The sequence below is a fragment of the Helianthus annuus genome, chromosome 13 (genome assembly GCF_002127325.2).
Source record: "Helianthus annuus cultivar XRQ/B chromosome 13, HanXRQr2.0-SUNRISE, whole genome shotgun sequence".
Classification (NCBI taxonomy): Eukaryota; Viridiplantae; Streptophyta; class Magnoliopsida; order Asterales; family Asteraceae; genus Helianthus; species Helianthus annuus.
In genome coordinates, this window is record NC_035445.2 from 65027746 (window position 1) to 65041029 (window position 13284).

Sequence of the window (13284 nt, forward strand, 5' to 3'; positions counted from 1 at the left end):
TTCCTTCTGAATTTACAGGACTAAATGAGCTTAAACGAGCAAAATGAACAAATATATAGCCAAAACAAACATAAATACAAAGAAAATGAATAAATGTGACATGACCGACCCCTCGGCAGCATTCCAAAAGCAAAAACAAGAAACAGAAGACTAACCACGGGGTTGTGCCCACTGGACACGGGGGCGTGGTCAGCTGCCTGCAGAAAAGACAAAGCTATGGAAGCTTCTACGCCCACCATGGGGGCGTACCCAGTTCAGCACGGGGCGTGGTCAACGCTAAGATACGCAGAATCTTGCAAAATCTTGGTAGTACAGATACGCTTCTGCCCACGGGGCCGTGCCCGCTGAACACGGGCCGTGTGGAGCCCTATGCTGACAAATGCATTTAATGAAGGAAGAGAAAAGGATGGCCACGGGGCCGTGCCCGTTGGACACGGGGCCGTGGCCGAGGTTCTGTTCAGGCTATAAATAAGGGTGCTTGGCTCACTTTAAAGGCATCACTTGGCAAACCACTACTCTCTCATTTTGCCACCACTCCACCACCATGATGATTGTCGTCAGAGTCAATCAAAAACCTAATTAAACTATGTAGATAACGTAAGTAGGGTATCGTACCCACGGGGAATATGTGGTTAGTGTTTAACTAAATTATCTAATTAACTACTACTCTAGATTTGGGGGTTTTGATTAATTTGAAAGAAACTAAAAAAACTAACTACGAGAAAAGATACCTGATTTATAAAACGTAACTTCCTCTAAACTTCAGGTTCTAGGTTTCACAAAACTCAGTTTACTCAGTTAATTGGCCATCACATAAACATGATGTTGGAAAGTTGGTTAATTTAATATGATAATCAAAAATAGGACTTTGTCATCAGATCTTTTATAATTTGATTAACCTTATTTACTAGCGTGAGTCAACCTACTCTATGTCACTCAACAAGTTACTAGGTTTGGTCATCAACCGAACAAAAGCAAGAACTCAAAACACAAGCAAATAGTTCAAATAAACCAACACATGAATATATTCATACAAATTTGTCAAGGTCAAAAATACATCCAAACCTGAGTATAAATTGAGAAAGGTAAAAACCCGCTCATGATCGTCTTCACAGCATCGGTTGTCATCTCGCGCGATCAAACATTCCAAAGTGGCTTGAAGATAGAATAACATTCTTAAAGTAATACTTAATTCGTCCCCTCGTTTTTTTCTTCCCCGCTGCGAATTTATGACTCCTATGTTAGCTGCCACACCCCAATAAATTATGCACGTCAATGTGATCATGATTCGGCCCACTTAATTTCTTCTTTCACGTGAGTTAGAGCTGCCCAACATCCAATCCCCCCAAGTCGGCCACTAGTCGACTTGATAATAATGATGAGTGATGTTATTTTTTTATGATGATGTGATGCCCTTTTCGTGCCTCTTGTGTCTGACCTCATGTATGCATCCAAGAGATCCCTCCAATATTTACTTGAGTGAATATATTATGTCATGATAAATGATGATGTTTGTTGACCTTAATATTTGCCATCTAAAACCTCCCAACTCCACGTAGCATTTTAATTCACAATATCTCATTGTCCTCTTCAATGCCTTTAAATCCTTTTTAATGCTTTAAAACCCCAACACAATTAATTCTTGTCAACCTGAAAACATTATAAAGAACATCATAAAAGTATAATACTTATAATAAACTGATGTAATAATAATAATGTTCATGTTTTTCATTTTTTAACTTCCAACTTAGCATATCCTCTCAACATGACTGTGGCTTGAGTGCTCGACGACGACGGATTAATTCGGATTAGTGTTTGAGGTTGTGCTGCTCGCATCCTGGTGAGTCTTGGCCTCAACCTTCCACCCTAATCAGTTTTCTTCCTAGTCCATTCGCCTCTTGAACAGTCTTCTTCGCGTTTTCTGGTTTTTTCTTCGGTCGGGTGATGATTTTCGGTATCTTGATTGCTTAGTAGGTCTGTTATCGGTCGCGCCTATTGTTTGATAGGTTAGCTAGACTGGTACGAATCCTATTAACCTCTTAAAGAGCCATTTATCTTCCCCTTCCTGTCATGTCCGATGGAGTTTGGGGGTAGGAGAGGCTATTATGGCAGGAATAAGTTTGTCACCATGGATGGTTGGAATACAAATTTGAGTAGAAAGCAAGCTCAACAGGAGAAGATCTTCTTTAATAGGGAAGCCCGACTTCGAAATGCCACTTCGTTTTTCATTTCTAACCTGCCGGACTCCTGTAATCGTGCTATGTTATGGAAGGCATTTGAACATATGGAGAATCTGGAAGATGCGTTTGTTCCGTTTAAAAAAGATCGTGCAGATAACAGGTTTGGATTTATAAAGCTTTCCAACATCAACGAACCGTCTGGATGGATTGGGAAGTTGAAATAAGTTAGAATCGATGGCGTTGTGATAGATGTTAGTTTGGCCAAATTCGACAGATTTGGGTCTAAGATCGAGCATAACAAGGCAGGGGAGAGAGTTTCTGTTTTTGCTAGATTAAAAAGGGTGGATCCTATTGCCGAACCTTTGAATGATCCAGGCAAGTCTTCGTCTTATAACCAGGGACATAGATCTTACCGATCAGCTTTAGTCCCTAACACTAAAGATAAAACGGATAATCTTATTAAGTTACCCCCTATGAATGTTGAGACTAAGAAAAAATGGGAATATAAGTCGTTGGTTGGGGAAGCGAAAGATTTGGATATACTCAATAACCTTAAAAGTCATCTTTCGGGGATCATGGATGACGGATTAGGTTTAAAGTACTTGGGTGGCCTGAAGGTCTTGTTGTGCTTCAAAAACGTTGTGGAAGCTGAAGAGTTTCATGTCAACATGATCGAGGAATGGGAGAAGTGGTTCTCTAGGGTTTACGTGTGGGAAGGAGTGCCTCCTGTTTACGAGAGAGTTGCATGGATCAAGATCTTAGGAGTTTCGATCTCACTCTGGGATAGGCATGTGCTTGATCGTATCGAAGAAAGGTGTGGACGTATCCTTGTCAAATCGGAGGCTGCTGAATCAGATGGGAACATGGCCGAGGAACGTCTAGCGATCCTGGTTAGTTCGGGGAAAAAAGTTTCGGAAGAATTCCAATTAACTTGGAAGAATCAGGTGATGAAAGTGTGGGTAGAGGAAATTTCTGTCAGTGACATCCGAATTTTCTTGAGCCGATTGAATCAGAATTAGGGTCACCGGATGTTTCATCGGCTTTTGGCGATTTTCCGGCTACTGGTAGTGGACATACCAAAGGTTGTATGGATAATTGTTCAGTTTCTTGCATGGGTAACTCAACAGCCGCTTGTTCGCATACTTCCGATACCCACATGCAAGAATTCAGCGTTATTGGGAACATGAGCAGCCAACTTTTGGTTATGATGAAGAGAGAGAAGAGGGGGGACATGATGGGCCCCTAGGGTTTTTAACCGGCCATTGTAGGAGCCCAATTTATCGTCACCCAGGCCCAGCTATATAACGTGTAGGCCCAAAAAAATTGTCAATCCTTCACATGCGGCCCAAAAACAAGTTATTCCTGATCTTAACCAGGGAGTAGAGCAGAGCAACAACTCAGATCCTTTTAATTTAGAAGAAATCTTTAGACAAGAGAACATGGGTATTAACGCCATAGTTGATGTGTTGGCGACGAGAGATCCACAAGCTGATATCCGGAACGAGACTCTGGAGAAAGCGCTGTCCCGTGATATCGTTGAAGAAGAGGTCACCTGGACCTTGGAGGTCGGAGTCAATATGGGTATTGGAACGATGGGTTTGACAACCATTTGAGGATGATGGTTAGTAGGGAGATGGATCCAAATCGTTTACAATGAATTTTATCTCGTTAAACTTAAATGGGGCTTCTAATCCGAGGAAAGGGTTCTGGGTCAGAAATCCAAAAGGGAGGATAAAGGCAGACTTTTTAGGTTTGCAGGAATCTCATCAAGGGGGTTTATGTGATAATGATATTCGTAAATTCTGGGATAAGTCTGACTTCAATTTTGCTTCGGTGGATTCTGTTGGTAGATCGGGAGCCCTGATTTCGATATGGAACCCTGATGTCCTCTCGGTTGATGTAATTTCTAAGAACCAGAGATTCCTTTTAACATCTGGTTTCATTGTTGGGGTTACTGATAGAATAAATATTGTGAACATTCATGCTCCTTATGATTCGGTTTTATGGAAGAACTTGTGGGAGGATTTAGCGGCTCTGTTGGATCAACACGATGGGTTCTGGATCCTTCTCGGAGACTTTAATGATGTTCGAGCTGAAGCAGAAAGAGTGAATTCTAAATTTGACAGAGCTGCTACCGAGGCTTTCAACGGTTTCATTGACAATTCTGGTCTTTTGGAATATATCTCGGGTGGTATGTTTACTTATATCTCGGGTCACAGTGAGTTCAAGTTAAGCAAATTAGACAGGTATTTGGTTAATGTTCCCTTTATGTGCCGGTGGCCGAACGCGAGATTCGAGGTTCATAACAGGGCCTGTCGGATCACTGCCCCATATCCCTGTCATGTACAGCAGCAGATTTTGGACCCATCCCTTTTAGATTTTATAATTCATGGATTGGGGATCTAAAACTTATGGAGATTATTGACTCGGGTTTGCCTATATTGATGGGGGTGGGTAAAAAAGATGCAATCTTAGCTGATTTTCTCCGCCGTATCAAGGTCTCCATAAAAAGGTGGCAGGCAGAAGTTAAGGAGAAGGATAACAAGGATTTATTAGATATGCAAGTGAGCATTCACAGTATCGAGGAAAAGGTAGCGAATGGGACGGTGTCGGTGAATGAGAAGAAGTTGAGAATTGATCTTCGGGTCAAGGTTAAAAAATTAGAGTCAAACAAAGTAAAAGATCTCCAGCAAAAGGCCTGCGTTAACTGGGCCAAGTTTGGTGATGAAAATAGCTCTTATTTTCATAAGATCATCTCTACTAATCTGGCAAATAACAGGATAAACGGGCTGCGTTTTCAAGAAAGACTTGTTTCTGACCCTGGGGAATTGAAAGAAGAGATCAGAAATTGGTTCAAAAAACAATTCGCGGACCGATTAGACGTAGGCCTGACTTTGATGGTAATGGGCTGCCAATATTAACGTAGCATTGCGGGAGGATTCTTTATGAGAGGTTCTCTGATAAGGAGGTGTTCACGGCTATTAAAAATTGTGACGGTGGGAAGGGTCCAGGTCCCGATGGGTTCTCACTTAAGTTTTTCAAGGTTTTCTGGGAAAAGCTTAAACACATTATTGTGGAGATGATGCACGAATTCCACACGACAGGCAAAATAAGCAAAGGCTGTAACTCTTCTTTTGTAGCACTGATACCCAAATCGAAGGATCCTCAAGTCATCGCTAACTTCCGTCCGATTTTCCTTGGTGGGCTCCTTGTATAAAATCATTGTTAAAGTTTTGGAAAATAGGCTCAAGAGGGTCATAAACGAGATTTCTTCTCATGTTCAGTCGGCTTTCGTCGGTGGACAAAACATTGTCGATAATCCTCTGATTATTAGCGAGACGGTGGCTTGGGTAAAAAAATCGAAATCTAAGTTGCTTATATTTAAAGTTGACTTTAAGAAGGCGTATGATTCCATCAACGGGAAATTTCTAGCCCGTATGTTGTAAAAAATGTCTTTTCCGGAGCAATGGATTAGTTGGGTGAAAGGATGTCTCGAATCCGGCATGGGGTCTGTCCTCATTAACGGATCGCCAACTAAAGAATTTAAGTATAAGTGGGGCCTAAGACAGGGCTATCCGTTAGCCCCTTTTTTGTTTGTTATTGCTATGGAGGTTATCACGTTATTCATGAACAGGGCGAGCGACTTGGGCATTTATCACGACTGCCAACTTCCTAACGGTGGTCCTATTTTAACACATCTCTGCTACGCGGATGATGTGATTTTTTTTAGGAACATGGTCTGAAGAAAACATGTTAGCTCTAAACCGTATTCTAAGGTGGATTCATCTCGAGACCGGTCTCAAAGTTAATAGGCATAAAAGTAAAGTTTTTTGGTATAGGGGTGAATGAGAATGAAGTGATCCGGGTCGCTAGTTTGGTCAATTGCGATGCGAGTACTTTTCCGTTCACCTAATTGGGTATCCTAATTGGCGCAAACATGAAAAGAGCTAAGTTTTGGAAGGCGATCGTCGACAAATTCACTGCTAAGCTTTCAAAATGGAAAGCTAGATATCTTTCGTTTGTGGGTCGGATGACTTTAGCGAAGTCGGTCCTTGGTAGTCTGCCGTCTTACTTCCTTTCTCTGTTTTCAGCCCCTAAATGCATAATAAAAAAACTTGAGAAGATTAGGCGGGATTACTTATGGGGCAAAACCTGTTCAGGACATAAGATGAGATGGATCAAATGGGATCTGTTGCTTAAATCCAGGAAAGACGGAGGAATGGGCATGGGGGGGTATACAAGGGTTCAATCACGCTATGCTATCTAAATGGTGGTGGAGGATAAAAGTGAATCCGAGTCAGCTTTGGGCTGAAGTTGTGACTACCGTTCATGGGGGTAGTAGTGCTTCCTAGTCTTTGATTCCTATAAAAAAATTGGTCCCCGGGGTGTGGAAAGACATAGCTTCGATTAAGGGTGATCTTTCCAAAATTGGCCTCAATATAAAAGATAAAATTGTAGACGACGGAACATGTTGGAGATGGCATAACGATCCGAGCGGTTCTTTCACCGTTAAGCAAGTTCAGAATGATATTGAAAAGGCTTCGCTACAAGAGTCTCATGATGGGTTTATGTATGGTTGGAACAATTGGGCCACGCCAAAAGCTAATTATCTGTTATGGAGGGCGATGATGGGAAAGGTTGCTTCGAAGCTTGGGCTTACGCATAGGGGCATTACAGTCGGAGACACGTCGTGTCCTCGATGTGGGTTATACGAAGAAAGCACGGATCACATCTTTGTTAACTGTTTATGGGCTAAGTGTGTGTGGTAGAATGTTTTGGCTTGGGTTCGGATTAAGTTCACCGATTGCGATAATCTTATAGATTTTATCGCTCTTATTACACAAAGCTCGGGAGATAAAGTGTGGAAAAAAACGGTGTACATGATCGCCATCGCGACTGTTTGGAGAATGTGGTGGGCTAGGAATGAGAAAGTATTCGAAGATAATTTCATCCCGTTCAATAGGATGGTGGATCATATTAAAGAGGATGCCTACCTCTGGATTTGCAATCGATCAAAGCTGAAGCTGAAGCCGCTAAATTGGGAAAACTGGAAGGTTTTTGATATCATCGAAATTATGTAATCCGTTTTGTTTTTGTTTCATTTTTGTTTTGTTTCCAGCCTCTTGCTGGCTCTTTATATATATATATATATAAAGTGTGTTTGCTGTTAAAAAAAATAATAATAATGTTCATCGAATTTAATTAGAACTTCAAATCTAATTTATTGGCTAATTCTTTTGGCTTAGTTCCCCTTATTAAAATAGAACATTTTAGCTCATTTTTTCAATAACCAACATGATACAATAATGAATCAATGAAGCAAATTTTGTACCAATATCACTACATTATTAGCATAATTAATTTAAACCATAGAAAACCTAAAATGTACCAATCACACCACTACCCACATTCACCACCATCATCCACCTTAGAGTGTGTGTAGTAGTCTCGGGATCCAAGATTGATTGTAAGAGTTCTTGCCAATCAAAGGCCATGTTTGATTTTAAATCTTTCGGCACTTTTTATTTGGTTTTGTATTAATGACTTTAATAATTAGTTTCTTCTGTTGAAGGTGAATTTTCTTTATCATTTGTCCGTGGTGTCTTGGCATTACTTTACTGCCTATATAAAGTAAAAGAATTACACCATTCATATCTCTACGGTCTATATAGAGATATGTTGGCTACCTTGTCGGGGATAAAGGGAATGGTTTAGTAAGGTTTTTGCCTTGTTCAATGTATAGATCCTGCAAGGACCTGGGTCAAGCTTACTAGGACCTCCTTCAATACCCACTGGTATTGGATGGCGGGGGTGCGAATGGCTTGACCCCCTCATATGTAAACTACTATTAATACATTAAACTGGCTACTTGGGATTGTATCCCTGCTGACTCAAACCACTTAGCCGAGGGTAATGTCACCTTCAAAAGAGGGGCCTACCACTTTCTGCATTAATAACTTAATTATCTTTCAATATTCCGACCCTTTGGGATTGTATCCTTGCTGACTCAAACCACTGGGTTGAGGGTACCGTCACCTTCAAAAGAGGAGCCTACTACTATAACTAAGATAATCTCTTAAAAAGTCCAAAAGCGCAAAAATCATCAAAGGATACATTAAAGGCGAGTCGGATCCAAGTGATTCATCTTGTCTATCTGTTTTTATTTTATTTTTATTTATGCATTTTTAGTTTTTAACTTTCACGTTTAAAACCTTTTCTAAAAAAATTTAGATTGATTAGACGTTGAGGATAAACCGGTATTAAAAGTTCTTGTGTACTTGGACGACCTCGGTATCTTACCAACGCTATATTACGCTCATGATGGGTGCACTTACCCAAGTGTGTGTTTAGTGTTAGTAGAATATCGTGTTTTATAAATTTAAAACTTGACTAATGTGTAAAATGGGCTTAAAATATCAATAAAAACATATCACGCTTCGCACACACCAGATATTGTGCTAAAAGTCAATATTTCTTTTGTCATCTGATGTCTTAATGTAATCTTCTATCATGCATAGGTAGCCCTTGAACTATGGTGTATGTCGGCTGTTTAGGGATAAACATGTATGTATTGAAGGTTGTTTGTTGATTGAAGGTCATCTTTTCAAGGCCGGGAAACATGGTTGCGTTACACAAGGGCATTCTCCTTGCTTATTCTTTTCTTTAAAATCAGAAGCTTCATTCATTATCAACCCTATTTTTTGTTCCTTTTTGTCTTGCTTATATAAACACGAAATAAAACATAACAAATGTTTTTTTAGAGCTAACTACAGTTATTACGGGGATGTCGTAAGGTTATCATATTTCACTCTTCTGAAAATCGAACCTAACATGAAAATATCCAAATCTGAAATGTTAAACCCATTTGTAATCTCGAATCGAATAACGCTAAACCCGTACCCGACTAAGTCAAATGGCTTGGTAAACAAATAAGGATGGTGATTATTTGTGTAACTCAAATAACCCGGTTAAAATATAATCATATTATGTTTAATTGTATTGTATATAAATGATAATATTTAACTGAGTCAACTTGGACCTGGTTCTCAAAACTTAATTCCGTAACAACTAAAGATTGGTATAGGGCTGGTAATAGGTAACTTGTCGGTAACCTGCTAAGACACGATAACAGAAAAGTACACCATGTGATATTTTACGTTTTTAAAAATAATCAAAATTTGAAAGTTAGGATCCATTATTTCTCCTTCTAGGTTCATAAAATATACATCTGTCTTATAGACACTGGATATAAAGTAGTTAAACGAGTCGTATTCATGTTTAAAATTTTTGTTGTTCGCGTTATCAGATACCTGTTAAACCTGCTAAGACACGATTTGCCAGCCCTAGATTGGTAAGAACTCCAACCCTGTGGTCTAAACCTAATCCGTGATAAAAAAAAATGTCTGTCCATAAACAAAACCAAAATGTAAACCAAGTCCTGCATTTTGATATTAAAGATATCTGTATATACATATTAATGTGCATCACATAATATTTGCTATTAGGGATAAGCTCGGTATCAACCGGTACCGAAAATCCCTAAAGTGGGTATCTGTACCGAATATACCTGGTATGGTACGGTTCGGTACCCGTATTTGAGGTTAAAAACATGTACCGAAAATGTCAAAAGTCGGTACCAAAAATGTACATGGTTCAGTAAATTCGGTACCGGTGCCCGGTACCATTTACTCATCCTTACTCGCTATCTAACAATTTTAATGGTTTAGTTTACAATATCAGCACCAAGAATTAAGTTCTTTCCAAATTGATAATCAAATGAGAGTCTTGACGAGATTAATAATCAAATGATTGACATTTTTCAAGGGAAGGAAAAAGTTTATTACAGTTTTGACCAAGCTGAAGACGATCAGCACAACTTCTATCCGGTCGAGTTCTTAAACTCGCTAAATGTTAGTGGTTTGCCGCCTCATAAGCTTCGTTTAAAAATTGGATGCCCAATAATATTGTTACGGAATATCGATCCATCACATAGCCTGTATAATGGCACGCGGTTGATATTTAAAGGTTTCATGCGAAATGTTATTGATGCAGAAATTGCAGTCGGTCAGCATGTCGGAAAAAGAGTTTTTTTGCCAAGAATCCCTCTAACCCTTTCTGAAGATGACATGTTCCATTCAAGCTGAAAAGAAAATAATTTCCAATTCGACTTAGCTTTTCCATGACGATTATAAAGCTCAAGGTCCAACAATTCCGCAAGTTGGTATTTATCTACCAGATTCTGTATTTTCACATGGACAACTTTATTTGGCGTTATCAAGAGGGATTTCAAGACAAAAACGAAGGTGTTGGTACATCTCGCCAAAGATTTTAAACAACGTGGAGTTTACAAATCAAATGTTGTCTACCAGGAAGTGTTGCGTGATTAATGAACCGCATTCGTATCAAAACAAAGGTAAGTTAGTAGATTTTGTGCCTTAATTGCTTCCAGAAATTACCTTTTTAATTACTTTTTTAAAACACATGTAAGCGTCTAACATTGTTTTTTTTTATGTGTCGAAATCTGGTACAGTAGAGGAGAACATACAAGAAAGTCATGAGCAAACGGATGTATTGGTAAAACATGAAGAGATACAAGAGACTCCCCGTATTTTGTTTTTAGTGTTTTGTCCAGCTACTTGCTTGTTTTGTACTCTTCTTGTTTTTAATTACATCTACTTCCTTGTTTTGTACTCTTCTTGTAGATAGATCACGCCGAAGCTACAACTAAAAAATTTAACAAAAGTATATCACCAAAGAATCGATAAACTAATAGAAAAACCAGTGCCAACATATCATGAATAAGAAAACTAACTTAAGTACTATACAATATATCACGAGACGACTGATAAACTAACAGTAAACGGGTATCCTATTGTAAATTGCCACTCCCACCACATCGAGCGGGTAAATGGCTAGTATATATATATATATATATATATATATATATATATATATATATATATATATATATATATATATATAGGGCTGCTAGAATGAAAACCACCTCGATTTGTAAGAACCGCGAGAACTACACCCCACGGGTGGGCGTTCACCACGATTTTTTTTACAACTAGATGTGTAAATTATAAACACAGCCGTAAAAAAAAATTTTAAACGCCGCGGCCGAGGGGGTAGTTTTTTACACCACAAGTTTGGTGTTTTTAATTTTTTTTTCTTTTTTTTTCACCAAACTTGTGGTGTAAAAAACTACCCCCCCGGCCGCGGCGTTTAAAATTTTTTTTTACGGCTGTGTTTATAATTTACACATCTAGTTGTAAAAAAAATCATGGTGAACGTCCACCCGTGGGGTGTAGTTCTCGCGGTTCTTACAACTCGGGGTGATTTTCATTCTAGCGGCTCCCTATATATATATATATATATATATGTATATATATATATAGGGGTTGGTTTAAATGAGAACACTAAATATCGCGAGAACCGTGAGAACGAATGAAAAAACCACAAAACCTTGGTAAAAAACATTTCAAATTCAAAATTTCTTTTTATACTTATCATTATTATTCGAATACAATGTTAGAAATTTAATTAACACATTTAAATTTACATGTATTCGTAAATATTGAAAATTAACACGTGTAAAAAATATAATAAGAGTGATTTTGAGAGAATAAATAAATAATTTGATGTTGTCACTTCTTTTTTTAATGTTGTATCTTAATTACAATGGGTTTTGTATTAAAAAAAATGGTTTTGATTGGTTTTCTTATTCGTTCTCACGGTTCTCGCAATATTTAGCGTTTCTCAATATAACCCTCCCGTATATATATATATATATATATATATATATATATATATATATATATATGGGGATCGCTAAAATGAAAACCACCTCTAGTTGTAAGAACCATGAGAACCACTTTCTGGCCCTTAGATCAACTAGATGGATGGATGTGATTAAAAGTAGTTAATATTAATATTAAAAGTTTTTTGCCTTATTATCTCTTTAATATTATAATCCAAAAGGGTATTTAAGTAAAATCACTCTATTTTGTCTTTTTATGTATATTAATTTTAAATTACCTTTTTTTGTCCTATTCATTAATTAGTTTTTGACTTAATTATTTTTTATTTATAAACATATTTTTTTTTGTAAAACAATTTTTTGAAATCAACTTTTTATTATAATTTTTTTTAATTTTTAAGATTTTTACGCCCGGCCTTTTCACGCCTCGTTTTTTGACCCGTCGTTTTTTCGCCCGGCTTTTTCACGCGTCGTTTTTTCAACACCCCGTTTTTACGTTTTACGCCCCGGTTTTTTACGTTAACGTTTTTTACACGCGCCGGTTTTTTACGTTAACGTCATTTACGTTTTACGCGCCGGTTTTTTGCGTTTTACGTCCCGTTTTTTACGTCAACGTTTTTTTACGTTTTACGCGCCGGTTTTTTATGTTAACGATTTTTTACGTTTTACGCGCCGGTTTTTTACGTTAACGTTATTTACGTTTTACGCGCCGGTTTTTTACGTTTAACGCCCCAGTTTTTACGTTACCGTTCTTTTACGTTTTACGCGCCGGTTTTTTGCGTTTACCACCCCGGTTTTTTACGTTGCCGTTTTTTACGTTTTACGCGCCGGTTTTTTACGTTAATATTTTTTTACGTTTTACGCGCCGGCTTTTTACGTTAACGTTATTTACGTTTTACACGCCGGTTTTTTTCGTTTAACGCCCCAGTTTTTTACGTTACCATTTTTGTACGTTTTACGCGCCGGTTTTTTGCCTTTAATGCCCCAGTTTTTACGTTACCGTTTTTTTACGTTGTACGCGCCGGTTTTTTTACGTTAACTTTTTTACATTTTACTAAAAAAATTTACGTTTTACGATTTACCTAAAAACTTTTAACGTTTCACGGAAAACTTTTTACGCTTTACGTAAAAACTTTTTTATTTTACGTTTTTACGTTAAAAAGTTTACGGTTTAACTTTTTTTTTATAAAAACGTTTTTACGCAAAAACTAACGCACCCAAAAAATCACACACTCGGGATGTGTCTCAGATATATTGTTATCATCATCGACGCCTAAAATTAAAAAAAAAAACCCAACAAACAAAAATCAAAAGAACGAGTGGATTCTAGAAAAAAAAACA